The 25395-nt window shown below is 35.3% G+C and overlaps 1 protein-coding gene across 1 annotated transcript in view; it reads left to right on the top strand.

Annotated features, from left to right (window-relative positions):
* Positions 1 to 25395, top strand: part of ST8SIA4 (ST8 alpha-N-acetyl-neuraminide alpha-2,8-sialyltransferase 4) — an 88112-nt gene that overhangs the window by 56683 nt on the left and 6034 nt on the right. The gene's annotated exons all lie outside the window — the stretch shown is intronic.

Genomic DNA, 25395 nt, shown 5'->3' with positions numbered 1-25395 from the left:
ATGTCAACTGATTCAGACAGTCTTAGAACTAGAGGAGATTATATATCATCTAATTAAAGGGTTCATTAAAAATTATGACATGAAAGCATATTTGGGCAGTTAAAGTGACTCAGACTTTATATGCCATAGTTTGGTCTCAAATATACATCTTTTGACACCAAGTGTAATGCTTTTTTCACTAGTTTAAAAACTGAAATAGTTGCAGAAATTATGCAGTATTTCATCAGTAGAGGTTCTTTTCAGGCAGTGTGTGCTGATAAATGTTTAACAATCAGCAATCTGGGAACACAAGCAAATCTGGACTATCACATTCGCTGGTTCTACAGACCATGTTCATTTCCCACCATGCCCAATTTTAAGCTATTGGTGAGATGTCAATCGCCTTATATAAAATCCAAGAAAATTTAATGACGGCTCTTGTGAATCAATAAGAAGCCAGTGTCAACCCATCAGAATAAATACATAATTCAGGGAGATTCTTGTGTATATCATAGAGAAATTCAAACCATTAAAACATAGGCTTATTAAACAAAATTCTTTCTATCACACTGTCAACTCTAAGAAATGTCTATCTGATTTATTAGAATGTTTTATTTTTATTGTTTCTGTCATCATTGTTTCGATTGACTAATGCAGATGCACTGGCTACAGTGATAGATAAAAAGCAAATTCAATAACATTTATATAATTCATCTGTTTGGTTTATTATACTAATTAAATATAAATACACATGATAGATATTTTATATAATAATACTTAAAGTGGAGTATTTAATGTTATTGACTAAAGAAAAAATACTCAAATTTTTCACACTGCTTTTGAGCCTGGTCTGGCTAAATGCTTGTGAATGGCATTCAAATTTTTTGATGTTTGTCAGAAATGAATATTACCTTAGACATACATGTTCATTTTTTTCCTAAAATGTAAGAACTGATAATCTTATTAATAATAACTATCATATGAAAAAATTCTTATATTCTAATTTCTCTATTATAAATCCTTGAAAGAATTTGACATGAATTAAAATTTTCCAGTTTAATCTAGAAACTTGGTCGTTTTGACATGATTCTCATCATATGAAATATGTTTACTTACATAATTGGAAAAATATGATTTCTTAACTACTTAACCTAAAACTCAAGGTGATATTAGTAAAAATGATAACATCTGAGAAAGTACAATATATTTTCTTTTCCTTTAGTTATTACTAAATATGTAAGAAAATATTTTTGGGTAAATTTTTATACAGAAAATAGAAGTAAATTTTAATATTTGATGATACATGATTAAAATATTATAGCAAATATGTGTATTTCTCCTGTAGAAACACAACATATATATGTATTATATATGTGCAGATGTGTGCATTCCAGCTAATGTGCATCCAAATCTACATCTAATTCCAGAACTCTAAAGCATTATGTGAGTGAACTAATCAAACTAATCATCAATACATATTAAGATTTATTTCTAATAGAAAAAAGATGATATGCAAAATAGCATATCAAATTTTTTTTCAAATTTACAGGAAATAAAATTTATTTCATCTGCCATGTTTTACATAAATGCATTTATTTATTCCACAGGTGTTTTAGGCTGAGAAACTGAAATATTGTTTCTTCCTTCTTCCGTGGTAAAAGTATCTTGTCAGTAACAGGAATTAGTCAAATCATTTACAGTACTGGAGGTCATACATAGTTCATCCTTACTCTATTTTCTAGCAGAGTTAATCATCTATTTGAAGAGAAAGACTTTGTCATCTAAAACCTCTTACATTCATCCCCCAAACTGAACAGGGTCTCATCAAAACCAGTGCATCTGAAGTAGTTCATCCTCTTGTAGGAAGATGACTTGCCCAGTGCCATAGAATTATTAAATGTTGCAGATGGGAAATCTGCACTGTTTGCTTTCACTGATTTTCTTTTCTGGGTAAAAAGAAACAATAAGAAAACAGGCAAATGTAACACTCGATTTACAAAGAGAAAAAAGATAAGATTTCAAGATGAATATTCAAACACTAGTAAAAGCTAGCTGCTGCTCACAGGACGTACAAGCCCCATTTATTTGATTTTGTCTGTGAAAAGACTGGCGAAGGAGAAGAAAGTGTGTTCATGTGTGTGTGTTGCATGGGAGAATCACTTGGAATAGTTGTTGAACTCTATCCTCTGTTATTTTTCATAGTTCTTCATTCATAACATAAAGGAAATTATTTCTTTTGCTCAATGGTTTAGGGACAATTAGGATTTTGATTTTAGGGTGAGTAGTGTATGAAAAAAAAGTAAAATAGCCTGTCCTAGGATTGTAGCATTATCCTCTAGACAGAAGTTGGGGGTAGAAATCAGTGCTTAAGACTAAGATTTAAATTGGCTTATTATTTTGGTTTATGTGTTTTCCTCAAATTTAGAGAAAGCGTGTGGTATGGAAAACAAAACTGCAGAAATCTCTCTCTCTCTCTCTCTCTCTCTCTCTCTCTAATCTCTCTTTTTTTCCTCTGTTTTGTAAACCAATTCAACACTGGCTCCCTGAAACACCTTTTACATTTATGGTGACTCAGATTTTACAAGTGGAAAGTAGAGTTAATATTCAGGATGGTCTCTTATTTCCCTCAGGTATTGTGTGTGTGTGTGTGTGTGTGTGTGTTTTAGCACTAATGAGAAAACTCCTTAACCTTCCTTTAGAGCTCCTATAAATAAAGCCAATAGTGATAATAACTGGCATGGGAATATTTTTACCTAAAAATTGAGTAGTATGCCTCCAAATGATTCCATTTTAATGTCAGCACAGAACAATAGTAATTTTCTCTGGTGGATTTTATTCTTTTCCAAGTATCAGCATTATTTCTACTAAATGTAAGTACTAACAGAATCTGGGGATGATAAAATACTTTCCTAATTATTTATAGTTCAAGTTGATTGTTTTAAATTATTTTTTAGTTCTAAATTGTATTTCTCCCCCTCAATGAAATGGAATAACTTTGATTTGACAAGTTGAGGAAGTTACATGAGATTTAATATTTGCCATAGAACAGTGAAAGTTTTTTAATTCCAGGTTACACTTACTAAGAAGTACCATATATTTAACTAAGACAGAAAAGCATGTTAACCTTCTCTTCTACATTAGATTTTAGGAGGGTTTTTACTTCTCTTTGTGTTTTTTAAGTCAGTTAATGCAACATACCCAATGACTAATCTCAGAATTATACCCAAGAAAGTTATAAAATGAGGTATTGGACCCTCAGTCACATTTTATGTTTTAGTAATTTAACTATTGATTCTGAAATTAATGTAATGCCAACTAAAATGGCATGGCCAAATTAATAGCACTCCTGGGATTTTGTTGAGATTCAACTCAACATAATGTTTAGGACACATACTCTGGAGGGAGGCTGTTTTTTAACTCCAAGTTTCACAGCTCACCAACTCTATGACTTTGGGTCCTGTTGTTACTCTCACCATGCTTTGCGGTTCTGAATTGTAAAACAAAGTTATTAAGAGTACCTACTTCATTGGATGGCTGAGAGAATCATTTGAGTTTTATATATGTAATGCATATAGAATGGTGCCTGGCACATTGTAAGTGAAAGATCTTAAAGCCATATGCTTGCCCGCACTTCAGGTAGGAGATACAAGTCCCTGGCCTCATATATTTCTGTCAGATTGGCTATAAATTGAGGGTTTGCACAGCTTCTTCCTTGAGTTTGGTAATTTGCAAAAAAAAAAAAAAAAAAAACCCTCATATAACTCAGGATGGCACTTTACTTATTATTACTGATTTATTATAAGGTTTGTAACTCAGGAACTGCCAAATAGAAGATTCATATGGCAAGATATGGTGGAGGAAAAGGGATAGGAACATGGCTAGGAGTTTGCAGCTCCTTGGTGTGATTACTAACTGGGAAGCTCTCTGGACCTCCTGGTTCAAGAGTTTTTATAACCCATTCTTCAGCCTCTTCTCCTTTCTGGGTGTCAGAGATGTGGCTGAAGGTTCTCACCCACTTATCAGTTGGCCTTTCTTTTCACCAGCCCCAGTCCTGAGGTATCTAGGGACCCCACCCTATGTAACTTCCGCAGTATAAACTCAGATGTAATTGAAAGTGACCCTTAGTGAATAACAAAAGACACACTCCCATCACTCAGGAAATTCCAAGGGTTTTAGGATCTCTATGCCAGGAAGTAGGAACAAAGACCAAAATGGCCACTTGTGCTTATTTGTGCAACTGTTGTGAAACTATAAACCTTCTTATAATTTGTGATTAAGAACTTTGTGTACAAGTTGAAAAGACCAAATTAGTATCATGTTATGGATGCAAAACTGCCATAGCTATAAATGTAAGAATATAAGCTGGAAGATTTTTTCCAATTTTTTTCCGTGTTTTATAGCTTTGAAACAAATTAATCCAAGAAGGATGTTCAATTTCATTGAGCGACAATTTGAGAATGAGGAAAAAGCCCTGACTGGTGTGGTTCAGTGGATTGAGCACCGCTGCTACCCAGAGGGTCGTTGGTTCAGTTCCCAGTCAAGGCACATGCCTGGGTTGCAGGCCAGGTCCCCAGGATGGGGCGCGTGAGAGGCAACACCACATTGATATTTCCCTCTCTTTCTCCTTCCTTTCCCCTCTCTCCAAGAATAAAATAAATACAATCTCTAAAAAAGAGAGAATGAGGAAAAACATTAAATGCAAAACAAATATTTTTAAGCATTTAGAAATTCAAAACCATCAAATTAAAATATTGTATGTCACACAAAAATTTCTTACAGTAACTATATTTAATGTCCCCATTAGCCACCAAATTACAGGCATTTTCACAAATGAGGACTTTTTTGTGTGTGTATGTGAGATGGACAACCATGAGGTTTCTGTATTTCATATCCAAGCACAATATTAAGAAATGATAAATCCTAAGCTGTCGTACTGTCTTTTCATTCCCCACAAACTAACAATAACCCTTCTTGTCATTATAGGACTTCATGTTTTATTTCTTTTCATTATTCTATAATTTTTAACTTTTCAATTATATTAAAAATAGACCTCGAGATTATGTAAACATATATATTTTATATAACATTTTAATTGTATTTGATAGAAATCTCCTTTATTATTATGTTTATATTCAGTTGACTAAGAGAATTACCTAAACTTCAATTTTCTTCAGTGAAGTCATTTAGCATTCTGCTTTAATCAGACCTCAGCTGTGTGCCGTGGAGACGTGGGGAGCAAGTTCATAGTAAATAGACACAGTCCTCACCTTCACCTGGATGATTATGTCGGTGTCACAAGTGCTATGATGGGGGAGGGAAGGACAGTGTGGGACAGTCACTTCTAGAAGAAGTAAAAATGGAAAATTGATTGAAAGAAAAAGACCTGCTGGAGAAATTTATGTTTAGTTAATGCAGGAATAGGGGGACTATTTAAGGCAGGGAAAATGACATGTGTAAAGACAAATGACTTTTTGCAATCATTTCATTGTTTAATATTAGCTAACACTCATACAACTCTTAAGTACCAGCCTTATTACAAGACGTTTTCACTCTATGCAAAAAACCCTGTAAGCTAGTTCTGTTACTACTTTCATTTTTCACATGAGAAAACTGAGGAAGGAACGAGTGAAGTAACTTACCAACAAGTGAAAAGCAAATCCAGAGTCCAAGCCAGACAGCTTGAATCTGCATTCTCCCTCTCGCTTCCATAGTGCCTTTCACAGTGGAAATGCATTAAAGTAAAAATTTAATTAGTTATATATATGAGGTATTCATTTTGGAGACCAGCTTACAGTAGCTCAAATAATATAAATCACCAAACTGCCTCTGCATTTATAATGAGTCATAGTCCATAGCAGACTAGGAATTCACTTCACTTCAACAGAGATTTGTTGTCTCTCTCTACATGCAAAGTTCCCAGTTAGGACTCAGGAACATAAAGATCAATTGGTTTAAGCCCTGCCTTTCCAGTTTTGTCTGTGAGGTGATGTGTGAACCAATAAGAAGATATACAACTTAGGACAAATACGACTGAGCAGACACCTGTATGATGTGAGGGCAGAGTTCTCCTTATTTACTTTGAATTCAGAGCACAGTGTCAAACACATTACACATGGAATGAACAAATGAATGCAGCAGTGTGTTACAAAGGAAAAAATTGCTGTCCTCACTGTGAATCATGAGATATTCATTAAAAAGAGACATTTGGGAACCTGAAGAGTGAATTGGACTTCCCTACTGGAAAATGGTAGAGTAGCAGAGTAAATGACACTTGCTTAATACATAAAGGATGAGCAAAATCAGTAGAGTAGAAAGGTAAATAATTGAGTAAAGACAGAGGATTTCCTGAAGAGTTTGACTAGTATAAGATTCTAAAAAAATAACCTTAAAAGATGTAACAAGGAACTTTATGTTTTTGAAAGTGGAAAATCTGTGGATAAGAAATGACAAATCAGAGCTTCACTTCTAGTTACACAATAAAATTAGCATTGCATTTTGTAACTGGAGCCTATAAGAATATTTTAGAGGCTAATTTGTTAAAGTGTGTGCAAATTAACAATGGACTAAAGCAGGCCAACAAAAACAAGAAGATAAGGAAACAGAAAGATGAAGAAGTTAGCTAAGGATATGCTGAAATTTTAGAATGGTGCAGTAGGTTTTAGTGCACTGACCTACATTAACTGAAAGAGAGCGAGCCACACTTTGAAAATAAGAACAATTCCTTTACTTCATTGATGGGAATAGCAAGTCTTTCTGCTTACTATTATAGTTGCTGTGGGCCAAAGCATGTTTGAAAATGAAATATCTATGATACCGAAATATCTTCAATAATGAAACATCTGTGATACTGAAATATCCTCAATATTTTTTAAAAAATTGGAAGGCTTCCCTCAGACGTATGTCCCAGATATACAGTATGGCATTTTAGGTCTAATTGTAAAAACTGTGGTGCCCCATCAAAGCCTGAAAAAGATAAACTAATCTATGTAGAGTTAAGTTTAAAAAAAAAACAAAAGATAAAACCTAAAGTGTGAACTGATTTGTATCAAAGTTTTTGCTTTACGTATAAATACAATGTGTTTAATTTATCCAGTTATGAAGTCTCCATTATTGATATTCAGTGCTTACTCAGTCAAAGCTAAATGGCACTGCGTTCAAATGAAACCAGATTTTAGAATTCATAGATGAAGTCTAAGTCTTTTCCAGAATCAATGTTTTAAAGAAAGTTATGGTTCCGGATTTAGAGAGCTACTCAAATACAATCCACTTGCACATATAGGTTTCTATCGTGTCTCAATTCAAGTCACCATCTCTCCCCTCTGCAAAACCAAAAAAACTGTAGAAAAGTTAGATCACGAGTCAGATAAGGAGAGCTTTAAAAATAAAATAAATAAAATTATTTGTTTGAGGCCCCTTCAGATAAGGTCAAAGCACTCAGGAGCATGTTATCTGGCTAAGAACCGACTGCGATTCCAATGGAAGTTTAAGCAGTGGAGCAGAAGTAGTGGAGAATGAAGGAAAAACGGACAGGATGAACCGAGGTGGAGAAGGATGATGTTCTAGAGAAGAGTCGCGTGTCTCTTCATGGGAGGACGGACAATAGCAGTGAGAATAACTCCCTTTACTGAACACTTCTCTTTTAACCCTCATAACAAGAAGGTTTTGTAAGTCGCCTTTTAAGAACAGTTCAGGCTAAGGAAATAAGAAGCTTGTTCGTCTGTGGAATTTATTTTCCTTGTATTTTCACAGGTATGCTGTGCGCATGTCTGTACACATAGGCACACACATGCGCACACCCACAGACAGATACAATGCAGCCATTCACAAGAACCTCTTCGCCTAAGTAACACAACCGTGATTTTCCATGTCGTTCTTGACGAAGTGTCCGTGACTGCTTGCCTGAACCCACAAGCATTAATACAATATGCTACCATCCAGAGGGATTACGTAACAATACACGGAATTAGCCTAGTGAGGGCTTGAAAGGGTGTCCTGAATTCAGAAAAATAAAATCTTTGTTCTACATGGCTATCCACTGCATATGCACAGTTTCTAACTAAGGAATGGATTAAGCTTCAAAATTTTGCTTTTTTATTAGCTGCTTTATTCAATAATAAATAGTATACAGTTGTGTCAGGTGCTGTTTGCAGCACTTTACAAATTTTAACTTATTTAGTCTCCATAACAATCCTATAAGGTAAAGATCATTCCCATTTTATTTTTATTTTTTAAAGATTTTATGTAGTTATGTTTGGAGAGAGGGGGAGGGAAGGAGAAAGAGAGGGAGAGAAACATTGATGTGAGAGAGAAACATGGATCAGTTGCCTCTTGCACATACCCCGACTGGAGACTGAACCTGCAACCCAGGCCCATGTCCCAACCACGACTCAAACCAGAGACGTTTCACTTTTCGGGAGGACGCCCAGCCAACTGAGCCACACCACTCTGCACTCATCCCCATTTTTCTGATGATGGAGTGAGGCCCAAGGAAGTTAAATATCTCGTACAAGCTCACGTAGTAAATGGTAGCACTGGGCCTTGAATCCCCTGAGTCAGGCTCCCATTTGCCCAAACTCCCTCACAGTAGTACATCTTGCTAAACTCTGCTGCCTTCCACTTATTTGCCCATTAGAACAGGTCTTCTTATTCAACTTTTTATAATTTTTATAAAGATCTAAACTCTTAGACTGGGCCACACAAGCCTCTTATCTTTAATGTTCCATAGTCACAGCCAAATATTGCAAAAAATACTACTATCGCACTCTTAATAGTACAGCATAAATAATAAATAGATAAAACTTTATATCTCTTTATCTTGTTTAATTGTACTTCAGAAAAATCAGTTTAACTCAGAAAAGAATATCACTAGATAGAAACACTGTGGCAGTTTTAAAGGATATGTTCAAGCATTTTAGAGATTAAGGGCACAAGAAATTTATGTCAATTTTCTGTTGAATTTATGACTTTCCTTTTCCTATTATAGATTTATCACTGTACATACCCTTTATGTTTCAACTTTTCTTTATTACTCTAAAGTAGAATTAAGACAAAAAACAAAACTTTAAGTAAATGAAAAGATTTATCAAAGCATTGGGGCAGTCATAGGGAGGAGTCAAGGAAAATGGGCCAATGACCATATATGGGTCATATATGCTTAGGTTTGAAAAAAGAATGAAGGTTAAGTTTCTAATCTGTGAGTGGAAAAAAAGACAAGAGTGGTGGACATCAGGTCTAAAGACGATTGTGCTTTGAAGGGTAGTGAGACGGTGCTAGAGGGTCCTTGGTTCACACAGCTCTCAAGGTTTCTCAGGCTCTATTGCTTCCTGGGGGCCTTTTAGACATTGTTGTGAGAAGGCAGAGCTCTGCAGGGCTGCTGGGTGAGTATAAGCACATATAATGATATTTCTACATGTAGGATATTCACAGTTCAGTTTTGTGTTTGGGGCACAAAACTGTCTGCATCAGAATTCGTTGACATCTTATAGTAAGTCACTTGGTACCCCTTGGTTCTTTCCCTGACTGTAATAGTTAAGCCAATGAAAATTATTCTCAGTCTCAGACTTGCTAAGGACATTTTACAGGAATCTAGGCCTTGGCAAACACTGAAGTCTTCCCTTGCTTAATTAGGGAGTAGTATTGCTGGAAAAAGGGCCTTTACCTCTTTGGCTTGAATCAACACCTGTGGATAAGGATCTCCCACACCCCATCCAAAGTGCTGATTCTCCTCTTGGAAGTCTGGAGCTTTCTACTTACATTTTCAATGGGCAAACTTCAGGTTTAATCATGAAACAAGGCCCTAAATATCTCTGGTATCCCTCAAGTGAGAAAATCTAGGGCACTATCTAGGCTTTAGGACTGAAAGACATCTTTTGGCAAAGATGTGCTTAGGAATCTTAAACTTAACCTATGTTCCCATCTAACACAAAAGTTTTTATCCTGTTGTGAGCCTCTTTCTGTTAGGTTTTCAAAAAAGTGCTGATTGTGCTTTTGAGGTCTCAGGGGGTGAAGAGCAGGGCTTCCAGCTGGCCCAAGGTGTAGCCAGCAGCCGCCATCCTGTGGGCTCTGGGCGAATACCTCTGGAAGCTGCTGGTCTGGCCCAAGTGAGGGACTCTGACAGGCCAGCACATACCAATTTATCTCCTGTCAGCTCATTTGGGTTTTGCGCTATGGTTGGTTGGTGCAGGCCACAGTTGTAATGAATTCAAGAAATGCACCCCTGGAAGAACGCAAGGACTCAGCTAGGACAGGTAATCCACTCTCCAGCGACTGGAAGTGGATCCATGTTTTGTCGTAGCGATCACACATCCACTCTAATTGGTAAGATGACCCAGAACTGCAGATCAAGGTGTTTTAACTTTTACTTCAGTTTATGCATCAGTACATAGCTCGAGACATGGGCGTAGATACAGGTTTCAGTTTGAAATTTGAATCCCTTATCCAGTGTTTACCAGTGATGGACATGGTGCTGATAGTGAATGTGGCATTTGAGAGAAGTGCTACAGCTGGACACAGGAAATCTGTGCTCTTAAAAGGCACTTTGCAGTGTTCTTACAGAACCACAGAGATCGCTGCCGTGACTGTCACTGCACTTCAGGTTGTGACAAAGTTACATCTTGGACTTCTTCGAGTGGCCTGCAGCCACACATGCAGCTTGTCTCTGAAGCCAGGGCAGGCCTGATTAGGTACAGGGCCCACCTACCGTGAAAAAACTCGCGGGCACCCCAGCTGCCATTCAGAATGTGAAATGCAGGATGTGCCCTGTCAAGATGAGCCACTTCAGCGTATTGTGGCACTGCAGCTGTCAGCGAGATACATAAATCTCCCGAGGAAAGCATTCGGACTGTTTCCATGGTGGGATGAATTACAAATGCACGGCTCCGGCCACGTTTGAATGTGATTTCTCTTCAGCAGTTTAGTCTACACTACATATGCACGTTAGTGGAGGTGATCCCATACCTCTCCTCATCTTGGATTGCTGAGCATTTTCTGGAGGCAAACTGGTTCAATATTTCTCTTGATCTGTAGTTGAGAGGAGCACAGAATATTTGGATGCCACACAAATTTAAAATATGCAACTCTGTTCTCGTTCCTCAATAAAAATAAAATTGCTATAGATCTCCAAAAGTATTTCAGTGAAAAGTTTGGAAGACACATGGGTCCACAATCCAGATTTAAAAGGTTTATTTCATATTTATTCCTTGATACTAAACTTGTTCTATTCAACATTTTTATCTAAAGCACTAACACCAAAATTTATACTAGAACTTGAAAATTTCTCGTGCCATGGATGTCAAGAGAAGGTCGGTGAATAACGTCAGTAACTATAGAAGCATTTTCCTGGTAGGAAACTAACATGCATGGTCCCTCAGGTGTGTCCAAATAGGTGGCAATAAGTCACTTCTGGCGCAAATTTCTTTTTTTGAGTTTCTATTAAAAGTTTCTGAAATGTAGGAAGTGGTCAAGTACAAACTTGTGTTTTAATTTGGTACGTTCTTAATAAAATTGGCTGAACTAAGTCTCATAACAAGAATGCCTCGTGACAGGAAGAGTTTCCTCAGGAATCAGACAGATCTGCACTGCCAACCAATAGACTGCCTTTCAACAGCAAAAAGGAAATGACAGAAATTTTGATTCAGCTAACATTAGAGTTAAAAAAGTCTTACTATCCCAAGCTATTTTTTATTTCGGCACTATTTTAACAATGTATTCTGATATTTAGATAATTATTTATATACCTGTGGGATGTTTGTATATAGAGACTGGGTCTGGCAGAAGTAACGCCTGCTTGTGAGTGGTTGGTGGGGTAATAATATGGGTGTAATAATTTATAATTTTAATTTGAACATTTCATCTAAAATGTCATATGGTGTGCTTGATTGTGATATTGTTATGTTACAGAATTACATGCTTATAATTTGGTAATAAAAAATTTTGTAATAAACAGGGCGTTATTTTTGCCAGACCCTGTATTTTCATAGCAAATGAGGTATATATCTACTTATGCATTACATACATGTATTTACATGTGTTTTTGAACCTATTATGTTTAATTTCAAATATAAGCATAATATGTGACATATAACTATTGTATATTATATAGCCATACTTGATAATATACTTATATATCAGTTTATTAATTAGAATGAAATGTTCTATCCCCTATTATATGTAACAATTTGTTTCACTTGTTTATCTCAAAATCACTTGATTCCAATAATTCATTAATTTAACAACTATGCTTATGGCTACTATATAAAACTGTTTAGTAGAGAAGTGTTCCTAGTTTGTGTATATATAAATTCAGAACATGTCTATCCCAAAATACCAAAAAGCCATCCCTGAAGTATGAAATAACCTTGAGACTTTCACACATGTTATTTCCTCATTGCTCTATGACAGATTCCCCCACTCCCACCCCAAACACCTATCACATTCCCCAGATGGCTTAGCAGTCATCATTGGCAGAGTATGAATAATGTTTTAGGTTGAACAGATGTGAGCAATTTGTAATTTTTCCCCTTTCTGAACCAGCTTTGTTTTGATGAATCAAGTGTAAATTTAAACTTACGTAGAACTTCTGTTTGAAAAGCAGCAGTGTTTTCCCACATTGGAATATGTAGCCAGACCTTGAATATGGTAAGAGGCAGGGAACAGGGCAAGTGGCCAGACTGTGTGGCAATAAAAACCGGAGGATCATCGCTTAGCATTGCAGTGGAGTTTCGGTTTCTTTAGTCTGCAGAACCACATATAAAACAGAGATTTAGGTCATTCCAAACCAACCAAACTTCCATCACAGCTTGAAAAGAGGGTTTTTAAGTAGTGTGTATTGTATATACCAGGTTGCCCATGTTTCTTTCTCTCTGGTCAAAATACTCTAATTATAATTACATTGTTGACCTTAATATAGGCAAATTTACCCTTACTGGTAATTCGGTTCCAGAGAAAGCTCTCCTAAGCTATAAATAAATACTCTTTTCTTTTAAAAAATGATTTAAAAAGACTACTTAAGATCATAAGCCCATGGCTATAAAATACACACTTATTTACACATTAATATTCCATTTTATACAATATAACGTATTTTACTTATCATAACCAGTCGTCAGATCTAAAAGGCTGTCTAATGGCCAAGTTCAGCCACTGCCCTGTACTTCCAGAGCTTGTCTGTGACCTGATAATTCTTGCTGTTGGAAGAACAATCATAACAAGTATTTTTAGCCTTCTTTAATTAAAGGTCTATTAGACTAAACTAACTGGCAATTGGTCTAGATTAGATAATACTGAATTCTTGAGCCCTTAATGAGCTGAGAACTCCATATGCTACAGGCAGAATTTAATAACCAAAATGTGAACAAAGACAGCCATCGATGAACTTCTTATCTCCATGTTCATTACTCCATTTTAACACCATCAACATAGAAAGTTTAATGTCACTATCATAAAATACTTCTAGGTAGAATTCATAGACCATCCTCAACAATTTTGAAACTTGAAAACCATGACATTTCATACACTTCTTAAATAAATTAAATACTGCAACTTAAACTCTATCAGAATAATTAGAATTTTACTATGCTTCTTCTACTTCCACTCCACTTCAGAAACCCACCTGTTTCATCTTCATCACTGAATAATCACTGGTCCCAGTAAGGTAGCCGATGATCTGATTTACCCAAGGCTTTGATGTAGGCAGCCACTTTGAGGAAATTAATAGGTACATTTTCTTATTTACTTATGGAGCTCTACAGGATGGCCTACCCTGGCGTCTTCTTATCTCTTAGATTCTCTAAATTAACGTTTCTCGTATACGTAGCTCAGTCTCTGAGATCCTGACTTTGCGACCATCCACAATTGCTAGGCCGGAGATGAAGGGCTCGTTTTCATGCCAATACAAAGTGAAGGATCCTCTGGACAGCTCTTACGGAGAGCCCACAAATTACAATGATTTGTAGTCAGATTGCTGTTGCATTGCATTTGTCTTCTTTATTTGAAAGGATGAATATTAAGATAACTGAGACATTTTAGAGGTGTCTTTATTAGTTAGGAAAGGCCATATAAGAGTCAGTTTGAGATTTCTTAATATTTTAAACCTAATTGCACTTATTCCAAAATAAATATAATTTATTCTTTAGTAGGTGTATAGTCCTTTTCTGAACCTGTATATTCCCCAGGTTCATCTCTGGCTTTCTGTGCTCTATGGGTGTTTCATGCATCCAGGAAGTTTACAAATGAAATTGAGTCAGCATACAAGACGATATTACATGAATGCACTACCAAAGAATAGCAGATGGTCAAGAATACCGTACACATGCTCTGTAAGCCGTCTCTCACAGATTGCCTGTCTTCAGATTTTTTTCCAAGTAGAATCAATCATTAGACAAGTGATTTGAGATGCTTTTTTTATGGAAATATTGCTCTTGAACAACAACAACAGCAAAAAGGCATTTCAGTTACATTTTCACTTTAAAGAAAGTTATGTTTCACCCTCTTGATAAGTTTATTGTTATGAACTCTTAGCTAATTATCTCCATCAACTTGCATTCTTATTCAAAGAGTCTGGGAAAAAAGTTTTGTTACTCTCATTCTTGAATTTCTGTTATATCAGTATAGCTAAAAGAAAAGCAAATAGTATGAAAGTGATTGTCTTAGGCCACTGCTTCTAAATTTTGTGTGAATTTCATTATTGCTGTATTAACTTGAATTGTATAGTTCACATTCTAGATAGAAATGTAAGGTTATTTCTCCTTGCCTTTTAAAATGTAACAAGTTTAACAAAGTAACTATAGATTTTTTGGTTTGTTTTGTTTCCCTCGGTGATTTTTAAGTCCTAGTACTATAATGTAGGTAGGCAATACTTCATCAAGTTCTTTAAACAAAAACAAGAACTAAACTAAACTGAATTCAAATTCATTAATTGAATGTTATGTAGCCATGTGCATAGGTAATGTGACTGACCTTTTCTAATAATAAATTAAATTTCATTTGTATATAAATTAATATTTCCTAGTGAACTGGAAAAAGTTTGATCGGATGTAAAGGGTAGTCAGATATCAAAAGTGGGGGATTCTTTCTAAACTATCTTGGCAGGATTCTTGCTAAAACTGGACCCAGCAAGAATGGACACAGAAAACCATAGTGGCCTAGAGGACAAGAGGGTGCAGACAATCCTAACTGAAGTTTGGTTGAGGAGGGAATCGCATACCTATGAATGAAATTGCTGCATAATAAAGTAACTCTAGGTTTAACCTCTCAAAAATCTTCCAGACCTTGTCCGAAAAGGGCTACGTCATTTTACTCTCATACACAAGCACCAACAATGTAAGAGGTTCCAACTGCATCACCTCCTCATCAACACATTATTATTTGCGTTTTTTATTATAACCATTCTAGTTGGTGTGAGAAAGTATCTCGTTGTGGTTTTGACTTACATGGCTGTTATGGCTAATGATGTTGACCGTCTTTTCCCATGCATATTTATATCGTCTTTGGCAAAACGTCTATTCCTTTGTTCATTTTTCAGTATTTTTGTGTATTCAATATTGAATTGTAAGAGTATTTAGATATTTTAGATGCAAGTCCCTTATCAGATATGTCACTTGCAAATATTTTCACCTATTCCGTGGAATTTTTTCTTTTTCTTTTTTGAAACACAGTTTTAATGTTGATGAAGTCCAATTTAATTTTTCTATTATCACTTGTGTTTTTGGTATAATAAGTATTATATAAGAAGTCTTTTACCTAAAGTTGTGTTACATTATTCCAGTATTTCTTGTAAGAGTTGTAGAGTTTTAGCTCTTAAATTTAGGCCTATGATTCATTTTGAGTAATTTTTGCAAATGGTAAGAGGAATGTGTCCAACTTCATTCTTTCAGTGTTGCATTTTAACTAAATATTATGGTAAACAAAAAAAGGGCAAGTCTCATGCAAGGTGCATTTTGTTAAACGTTAGCCAGATTTCGTAGTACTGTTTCCACTTTCATATTTTTCCAGTGCAAAGAATAGGATATTACATAATATAATTGTCTTTACAACCATATTCCTGATTGTTTTATTTTTTCAGAAGTACAAAAACATTCTTTTTTCTTTTAAATCTCTACTAATGGTCTTCCATTCATCAATTAATAAATGTGATTTATATATTAAGTGATTCTGCTTAAAAATACATTGAAGGGATCAGCATTTATTTTTTAATTATTTTTAAAAACATTTTTTAAATTTATTTTTAGAGAGAGGGGAAGGGAAGGAGAAAGAGAGGGAGAGAAACATCAATGTGTGGTTGCCTCTGACATACCCACCCCCTACTGGGAACCGGGCCTGAAACCCAGGCATGTGACTTGACTAGGAATCGAACCCATGACCCTTTGCTTAGAAGACCCATGCTCAATCCACTGAAGTACACCAGCCAGGGTGGGGTCAGCACTTATTAAAGCTAAAAAAGAGAAAAGGAGGAAAATTGCACTGATCCCTAGACTGGACTTGTATCCAATAAATATTGACATCTGGAGAAAATAAAAACAAGTACAAGTATTAATTGACATTTGACTTGATGAAAAATATTATACTCACCTTATAGCCCTTAATAGTTTATATAAAAATTTTAAATTACCCCCTAATTAATTTTGTGGAGCAGAATTACAGCAGTAGTATTTCTAGTGACAGGTAGCTTTGGAGTATAATTCAGATCCCCAAACCTGCATCTCTGGTATTCCCTTAGCAATAGTTATGGCTTGTTTTGTTTTGTTTTGTTTTTAAGCTGGAAGCCCCTTTCCCAAAGTACATAGTTATAAAATGCCCTTTACTGAGTGATAAGTTTATGCCAAACACAACACAATTGTCTAAATAGACAGTTCCTTCATCATCATACCCTTTACGGCAAGAATAAAAATAGAGAATGATGACCTAAATTTGACTAGACTCCCCACATGCTATTATGTTGATGCTTGCTGGGAAAGCTTTAAAGAACTACTTTCAACTTGCTTATGACTATCTTGATTCCATTACCTCATTGGGCCTTCAGAAGAACTGTGATCTTTGGCTGACGTTTGTACACTTCGCTAGCAAGCATTTTACATTATTGAATGGATTATAGATTGCAATTATTTGTCCTTACTCCTCCTGAAATAGATTTTTGCACAGCTCTTATCTGGGAGGTTAATGTAACCTGACTTATTGATGTAAACTAAGCATATACATTTGAAAATAGTCTAATTTAAGCTTAAATAAGATCACCCGACCATTAAAAAAGCTGTGTACATTTTGTTATAATAGTAAAATGAACTTTTATTGGGAAATTGTTCTTATGTTGGCTGAGGAATGTGGAAGTGTAATCTCTAAGTGCCTCCTTGGAATAAATGTTTACATAAAGGAAAAATTTGCATGCACAAAATACAATTATCATTTTCGTCTTCCAATATCAAACTCATTGTTGTTAGGTTTGGGGATTACCTACCCCCACTTGACTTTAATTCCTCCTTTATTTTTTGTAGTATTCCATATCTTATGAGAAATAATTTTACTGTTTCCTTTTCATCTTAATAAGACAAATGTAAGGTTTTCACAATTGTTGATTTTCAGTGAGCAATCTTATCTCATAGGAAGGATCATACAAAAGGCACTTCAGCATGAACCTTATTTATTTAACTCCATCGTCATGCTTCAGAAGGCTCTTCCCCTTCTATGTTGCCAGTAGTTCACCGGACGTCACCACTTCTTCATTCTGACAGTTTAGATTTTCAATTTCAGTTGTCTTTCAGAATTCATCAGGTCAAAAGAGAAGGTCATCAAAACCTGCAGCATTACATCTACTTAATTTTTTTGCCATAACCTCCACATACCAGTTCAGGTTTTTAAACATTATCTTTGAGAAGTTCTAAACTTGAGTTAGAATACATCTATATACAATAGTTATTTTTAAATTCTCCTTCACTAAAATCTAACTAACGTATGATGTAGTTTTGGTGTGATCCATTTAAATTTCATGCAGGTTTCTGACATGGTAAATAAAGTCTAAAGGATTCCTCTGTTTACTTTTGTTTAATTGTTCTAATTTCTCAGCAAAATTCCATTTTCCTATATCATATCATTCTCTTCCATTCATTCTCTTAGCTTTATCTTTGAAATTATAGTGGATAGTTTTATAAGTTTTAGATAATAAAAATCAGGTTATTATGAATTTGTAAGTAAACCTTACTTATTTGTAAGTATCACAGAAAAGTGAAAGCGATGTTAAATTTTTCAGCAGGAATGTTTTTATCAAACAGCTCATAATGTTACTGAAAGGAAATGCTGCAGGTTGTGTTAAATCGCACGTTATAAAAGTATTAGTAGTGAATAATGTCAAGCAAAACATAAAAGTTAGACTGCCGCTACAACGGGGTGAGCATGCATGTTCCTCAATGTGACATCAGATGACTCGTTGTTGATTTTTACAAATGAGAGTGTTAGATGTGGTGGAAACTGTATTAAGAACCTCATGTTTTGGTTGGTAATCTGAAACTGAGTAAGTTTAAGGGGCTTGCCCAAGCTCACATCGTTAGCTAAGGTAGAGCAGAGCCAAGACTATAGCTTTTTCAGGGCTTTCCCCGGTTGAATATTGTCACTCAGGGACGGCCAAGCCATGAGAGTGCTCCATTTTTTAACACCGCAGATCTCTAAAATGCCAGCAAACAGAAACTAAATAAGCACCCACTAAGTACCTGCTGTGTATTCAGCACTGTGCTAGTATATCATGAGATAAAATAGGTTCATTTATGTCTATTTTATTATATAATAATGTTAAACTTCTCCATTAGTATGTAGTGAAGCTATCTTTACAGAGATGCAAGTTATTTCTCCATCTTCTCTCTTTACAAATGTGGTAAAAATAAACAACCACCTGGAAATTTTTCGAAGGCAGGTTTCTTTAAATTTGAATTTCCCTGCACAGACATTCTGGAGCCACAGGTCAGGAGGATATTTTCTGCGTCTATTCTGCAGTCAGTGGTGTAATGGGGCTGGCTTATAGGGGCTTACAAGAGCTGATGGTGCCATCTCTTCCCATCTCAGTGTTCACTGACATCAGGGGAGAAGCTTGAAATCAGCTGTGATGGGAATGTTTACACCACAGAAATTAGCAAATAATGCATATCAATAACTATATCTCTTAGTCTCTGCTGTGAAACATCTATCAACGTACCCATGGTGGAGCAAAATTGGAAAACTATTTTACTTCTTGAGCTTTTAACTACTTCCTCTGTGAAGTAGGGACAATAATGTATACTATAGCATATATCAGGATTTTATGAGGTTCATGTAAAAGTACTTCAAAACTAAGTTTCAAATAGAACCACTGATATCACAGTAATGAGAGTTATATGTTCAATGATCAAATGAGACACTTGGCAAAACCAGTACAGTGTAGGCAGATCTAGAATTTCTTAACACTGCATCTACACATAAACTATGGACGTGGCCAGATAAAAAGAAAAAAGATGAAATTTAGGGTGAAGGTCAAAGTCTGATTCCTATAGGGGGCATCAAATAACATAAATAGGTACCAAATAAAATACAGAGGTTATTGGGCCTAAAGTAGTATTTCTACTGCTCCCCCATGCCATGAGTCCTCTCTGCCTCTGATGAATTGGGTTTAGGAAGGTGATGGATAAAACATTTGCCGCATGTAGGCTACGAGGGCCTCCGCAGAAAGGCTTGTCTGTGTTCTTTTTATCACCTGCTTTACACAGAGCTCTGCACACAAAGGGCTCATAGAAAAAAATTGACAGGTTGACCTCCTGAGGTTATAAATTTCAGCTTTCATTTTCATGTCACTTCAAAAAGTGTTACTCAAATCTGCATGGAAATCCCTACCCTTTGACAGAGAGTCGCTGCCTTTGGCATTTGCAATGTGGTTAAATGAGTTACTTATTGAAACTACAAAATGCTCTTCTAATTTCAAATATTTTTGAGAGTGTACTTAGGAAAAGTATGCCCTGTATATTTGTCAACTCTTATTTACCCCTGATTAAAACAAAGACCCCAAAAATGTTCGTGTGTAAAAACACCACCAAAAAGACTGTTAATCGCCAAAACACTATACAGATCTTTTATTTTTCTCCATGTGAATTCAGTGTTGAAATTACTCCCAATGACTTGCTTTTTCAAACTGAATGCTCTTAAGAAGCTAAAGGAGTCAATTCCTTCTCAGTTAAAATTGAAACCATCATAGCCAGATAGACATGGGCTTCAGTCTCGGTTCTGTCACCTCCAATCTCCATGATCTTAAACTGGTTATGTAACCTTCCCAAGCTCCATTTCCTCATCTGTAGTAACATGTACTTGTAGTCTGTGGTAAGGATTAAATGAAAAAAAAAATCAACACTATACTTAATGCTCATAACTCTGCCCATTATGAATGCTCAGTAAATGATGGTTATCATGGCTACTTTTTAATAAATTGCTTACGTTTTCACCCCTGGGTTTACTCCTCACTTGCCAAATCACATAAAATATGTCCCTCTGTCACTCTGTTTCCTTACAGGAGAAGCATATTTAAAGTCATCACTTTTTGCTTCCCTAGAATACTATAAGGGTTAATTAATTCATGGTATATCCAATTATTCTCAGGGCTGGAAGTCATATTTTTTTAAATGATCATCAACCCTACTTTTCTGACAAGACAGATCATCTCATAGTCTTAAAAAAGTATCACAAACTTTACTGAAAGGGTTTTAAAACAAAATTAGGTTTTATGCAATGTAAAACGTGAATCCGTGTTATGTAGCATACTCCAGACTGGGAATACAATGAGATGACTGTTGGAACAGTTGAAAGCAAAATGCCAGAGCCGTTCTGCTTCGGTGCGTCCAGGGACGACTGCTGTCAGTTTTATACTACACAGCCTGTCCACACAAATTCCTCCAAAGAATGAACCCGCCCGATGGCCTGACGGATATGTAGGGCCGAATCCCTGAAAACCCATGTGTATTATTCAGATATTATAGAAGAACTAGTTTTTTAGGGGTGGGGTATATATTTTGGGTGATGAATTATAGAAAGCTAGTTCTTTTATAGTATCTCAAATATCCATAGATGTTTTAGAACCAGAGGCTCTATTACACCCTTAACAGAATCTTCCTGTGGAACCAAGCACAAAGCCCAGCTGCGAGATGAGACATGAGAGGAGAAATGGAGCAGCCACCTCTGAACTAAGACTGCACTGTGTTATGTAGGTGCTTCACCTCGCATCCAGATAAAAGAATTTCTGGGCTCACGAGTGGAAACTTTGCATGCAATATAATGTTAAGTTTAAAAGTGCTGGCAGAATGAGATTCCATACTCTTTATTCAGATTCTTCTAGAAATGTTCATGTTCAATCGTTAGAATAATATTTTAAGAGGAAGAATAATAATTCTAAACTTGAAGGCTTCTTTGTTTAAATATAAATACAAATTAATCAATATGTTGAGTGTGTTGTATGTTACATTTTTTGCTTTTATTTTTAAAATGTCAGTTGCTTGAAATAGTCCCATTTTGACTCCTCAGGTGGTTATTATCTAGTTTTATTATGAGGTAAAAACAACATATTGCTGGCTTTAAAATCAAGCGTTCTTGAGTAACTGCTTTGTAATACATTAAAACCTGAAAGAAGGTAAAGGGAGCAGAAGAGGGAGGAGGGGGCTGATCAGGACCAGGAACGTGTTGGGGACTGTGCAGTTTCATGGAGGAGCAGATCCGAAACAGCAGCAGAATCTTACAGGTAGAGAACACCCCAAAGTCATACAATGCAACGGTTTTGTTTCTCAACTAAGGAAACGTGACTGCAACTGTCCAGCCGATACGTAGACACAAAAGGTGGCAAGACAGAAGTGGGATGTGTGGGTAGGACTGAAGAATGGGTTGTTGCGGGATATTCTGAAATTCAACTACTACCTACTCTGTGTCAAGTGTTATGCTATGTTCTTCCACACTTACTGTCTTTTGTACATGACCATAATAAGCTTGCATGTTAAATGTTATTAACCAATGTCCAAATAAATAAACTAGCTTTTCCAATGACTTAAAAACGTTATTTCACACCCATGCACTGTGACCACACTGATCTGGTGGGTAAAGGCGTCCCGAGTGTTGAGTTCTCCTGAAATAAGAAATGGGACAGTAGACAAGATACCTTGCTGAGCAAGAACAGAGCTTCTGTACTGAGTAGTGCAATGATTACATCTGTTTAAAAAAAGAAAAATTTAATTTACACATAAAATCTAAGGTGAGTTTTTTTCATACAAGACAGAGTATTACAATATTAAAACAGAAAGGAAGGGAAGGAGGGAGAAAGGGAGTCAATGATATCTGAAATAAAACAGCCTAGCTGATGAACAATATTCTCTGTGTGTCTATGAATAATTACAATGTATTTTAATATCCAAAACTGTCAGGAGAACAAAAGGATACTACACATTATAACAGCTACTATCTTTATGTGATGGATTATAGCTAATATTTTTCTTTTTCATTCATCTTTTTCCTTCAGTTTTCTATGGGAAGCCAGCATTTATTTTACAATGAAAAAATAATTTATTTGTAAAAAATAAATACATACATGAAAACAAGATTATTTCCTGACTTGAAAATATTGCTAAATTTTAATCTACAACAGAGAAGAATTTGAGATAAAATTTACAACAGCTGTACTGAATTAGATTATGAGTAGTTCAATATTTTATCGATGCAGTTGTTTCCATCCAATTTTGTCCTAATTAAGATTAAAAACTTAAGTTAATATACTTTCAAATATGGCTTTCCAAATGTTATTCTATTATTCTATTGTAAAGTTGACCTGCTAATAGAAGTTTTAAAAATATTCATTTTTTGCCTTTTTCACATGTGGAATGTGTTTTTGGGCAAATACTGAATCCTGGTAATTAAATTGGCTCATACAATTTCAAGCATAACATTAGATTTATAATAAACACATAATAAATTGTTAGTAATAATTTCACAAAATGTTATTACCTGTGACTTTATTTCTTGAACTGCTTAATTTCTTTTAACTTATCTGTTATATGTTGATGCCATTTATTAAGGTCTGTTTTCTTGTGATTTCTAAAATTATTCAAAAGGATAAATGGCATTTACTTTGTGTTTTTTTCTACAAATGTCCTGAAAAATGTGTAATTTATTTTCCTTTAAAATTATTCAAATTGCTACAAGCCAAATATCACAAAGCTTCCTTTCTTCTTCTGCTAACATTTTTAAAGGAAAGTTTATTCATAACAGTGTTTCTGTTATGAAAACACAGCAAGTTTCTAAAGTATCTCTACTGATTATTTTCATATAGGATGTTTTGTGATCATATTTAGTTTTCAAAACACAGTTTTTATTAATATTAATTAATATTCTAGGTATATCCTTATTAAAAATAGATTTATTTCTTTGGTAAATTCCTCACTGAAGTCACATCATAGAGTTGAGAATTGTCACAAGAATCATGTTTTTCTATTACATTTTCCTAGGTGTGCTAATGTTTCCATAATGCTCATTGGCCTGCTCTGCGTCAAGGTGTCAGGTACTTGAGGGCAAGACGACAACCTCCCTAACTGTCTGTGGTATCTCAAAGGGTGCATGGATCTGAAAATGTTGAGCAACATATCTGAGACTATTTTCAAATATTTAGGCCAATAATATGGCCTTCAGCATTTGTTTCAACATTAGAATTGCTAATTTGTATTATGTATATAAGTTGCTTTGGTATTTTGTCTATGACTAGCCATAATTAAGTAGAGTTCTATAACTCTCACCAGAATTAAGAAATGGAAAGCATTTATTTATAATATGATCATGGAATCACATGCAATGTGATCTTTCACTCCCATACAAATAAGATAACATTATATTATTGCCCCCTAGTTATTTTTTTCTCTCACCTTAGAATAAGATTAAAATACATAATTCAGTAGGACCTTCATGTTGCCAAACTATTTCCTGTCATCGATGCTCTCTGATGAAAATAATATTTTTTTCACTGAGTTCGAACTTAACCCACTTGAGAAATTTAAAAATAAATGCATTTTTAAAACTAACCAACCACATCAACTGACATTTTTAACCACCCACAGATAACATGGACAAGACTTTCCTATAATAATCACTCGCTTTCTCAAAGCGGAGGGATCTTCAGGCTGTAGCTCAGTTTCTTCGAACCGTTCGGGCTGTAGACATGAAGTCAGCATCAGTGGCTTGGGCATGGTGATACCAACATGGGTGGTATGGTTTTTGCTTGTTCAGCTATCTTTAGATCGAAAACAAATTCCCAGATGTTCTTCTCTGAAAATTCTTTATGAACCTTCTTTACTGAGAATAGGCTTCCTTAAAACACTTGTGAGAACCAAAGGTCAATAATGCATTTCACATTGCTTAGCACATTTCAGCATGTGACCCAGGAAAAAAATAAAACGTGAAAAGTCAGTTCTGGCTTGAAGGAGGAGTCAAACGAAAAAGAAGGAATGATAATGGCAAAGTGTATATTTCCTGTTTTCGATGTTGTAGTGAGGTTTGAAAGTCTAATATTTCTCCATCAAATGAAATAAAATAAAATTTTGTTTCTTTCATATTCAATAGTCTAGATATATTTGTTCTTCCCTGAAAAGCTTCATGAATCATTTTTAAATAGGAAATATTATGTAAAATCTAAGGCAAGTATTAAAATACAGCAATGACCAGAATCTAGCAACCGTTCCTTTACATTTGGACGGCAGGGGATGTATTTCCTGAATAGGAGATGTTGATCAAAACCAAATTTAAAAAAAACATAATTTATTTATTACTGGATAACTTTGAAAGTGACACAAAGTGTATCCCCTTACCCTTTATCAGAAGCTAATGAATATGTGAAAGATACTGGAAACCCCCTTCCACTCCAGATGTGACGATTAACTTCCTGAGTCCGCAGGCGTGCGTTTCACGGGAACAGAGTGTGGCAACAGTGCTGGGCCTGAACACTTCGCAGTATTTTATTACCTGTTAAAATGAACAGCACGAAGTATTTATCAGCACTGAATTATGTTTTACCAACTTTACAAAATGTTAAGCTGCATAAATGGTGGACTAGTTACAAATCTAAGTGTTTTATGTTGTTCTGTGGATTGAGACAGTATTTTTAATTAGCCTTTTATTAAAGTGACTTAGACAACCGATGTTGAATAAGTCAGTAGGCACAATACAGGGAAAGCATGTATTTGTTTGAATTTTTAATTTAAATGTGAGATTTTGAAACCACTATAGACATACTTTTAAGTTCCCTTTTTCCAGGAGAATCACTGTCACCGCCCGTGACTGTGTCTTTCACGGCACATTTCACACTTCCTGAGAAGAGTCTGCTCTGTAGAGTATGTAAATGTTTGCTACTAATTTATTTTGAATACGGGATTACACAGCAATATTTCTGTA

Source organism: Desmodus rotundus, chromosome 1 (assembly GCF_022682495.2).
Source record: "Desmodus rotundus isolate HL8 chromosome 1, HLdesRot8A.1, whole genome shotgun sequence".
NCBI lineage: Eukaryota > Metazoa > Chordata > Mammalia > Chiroptera > Phyllostomidae > Desmodus > Desmodus rotundus.
Note: the sequence above shows the minus strand (reverse complement) of the source record. Positions and strands in the feature narration are given on the sequence as shown.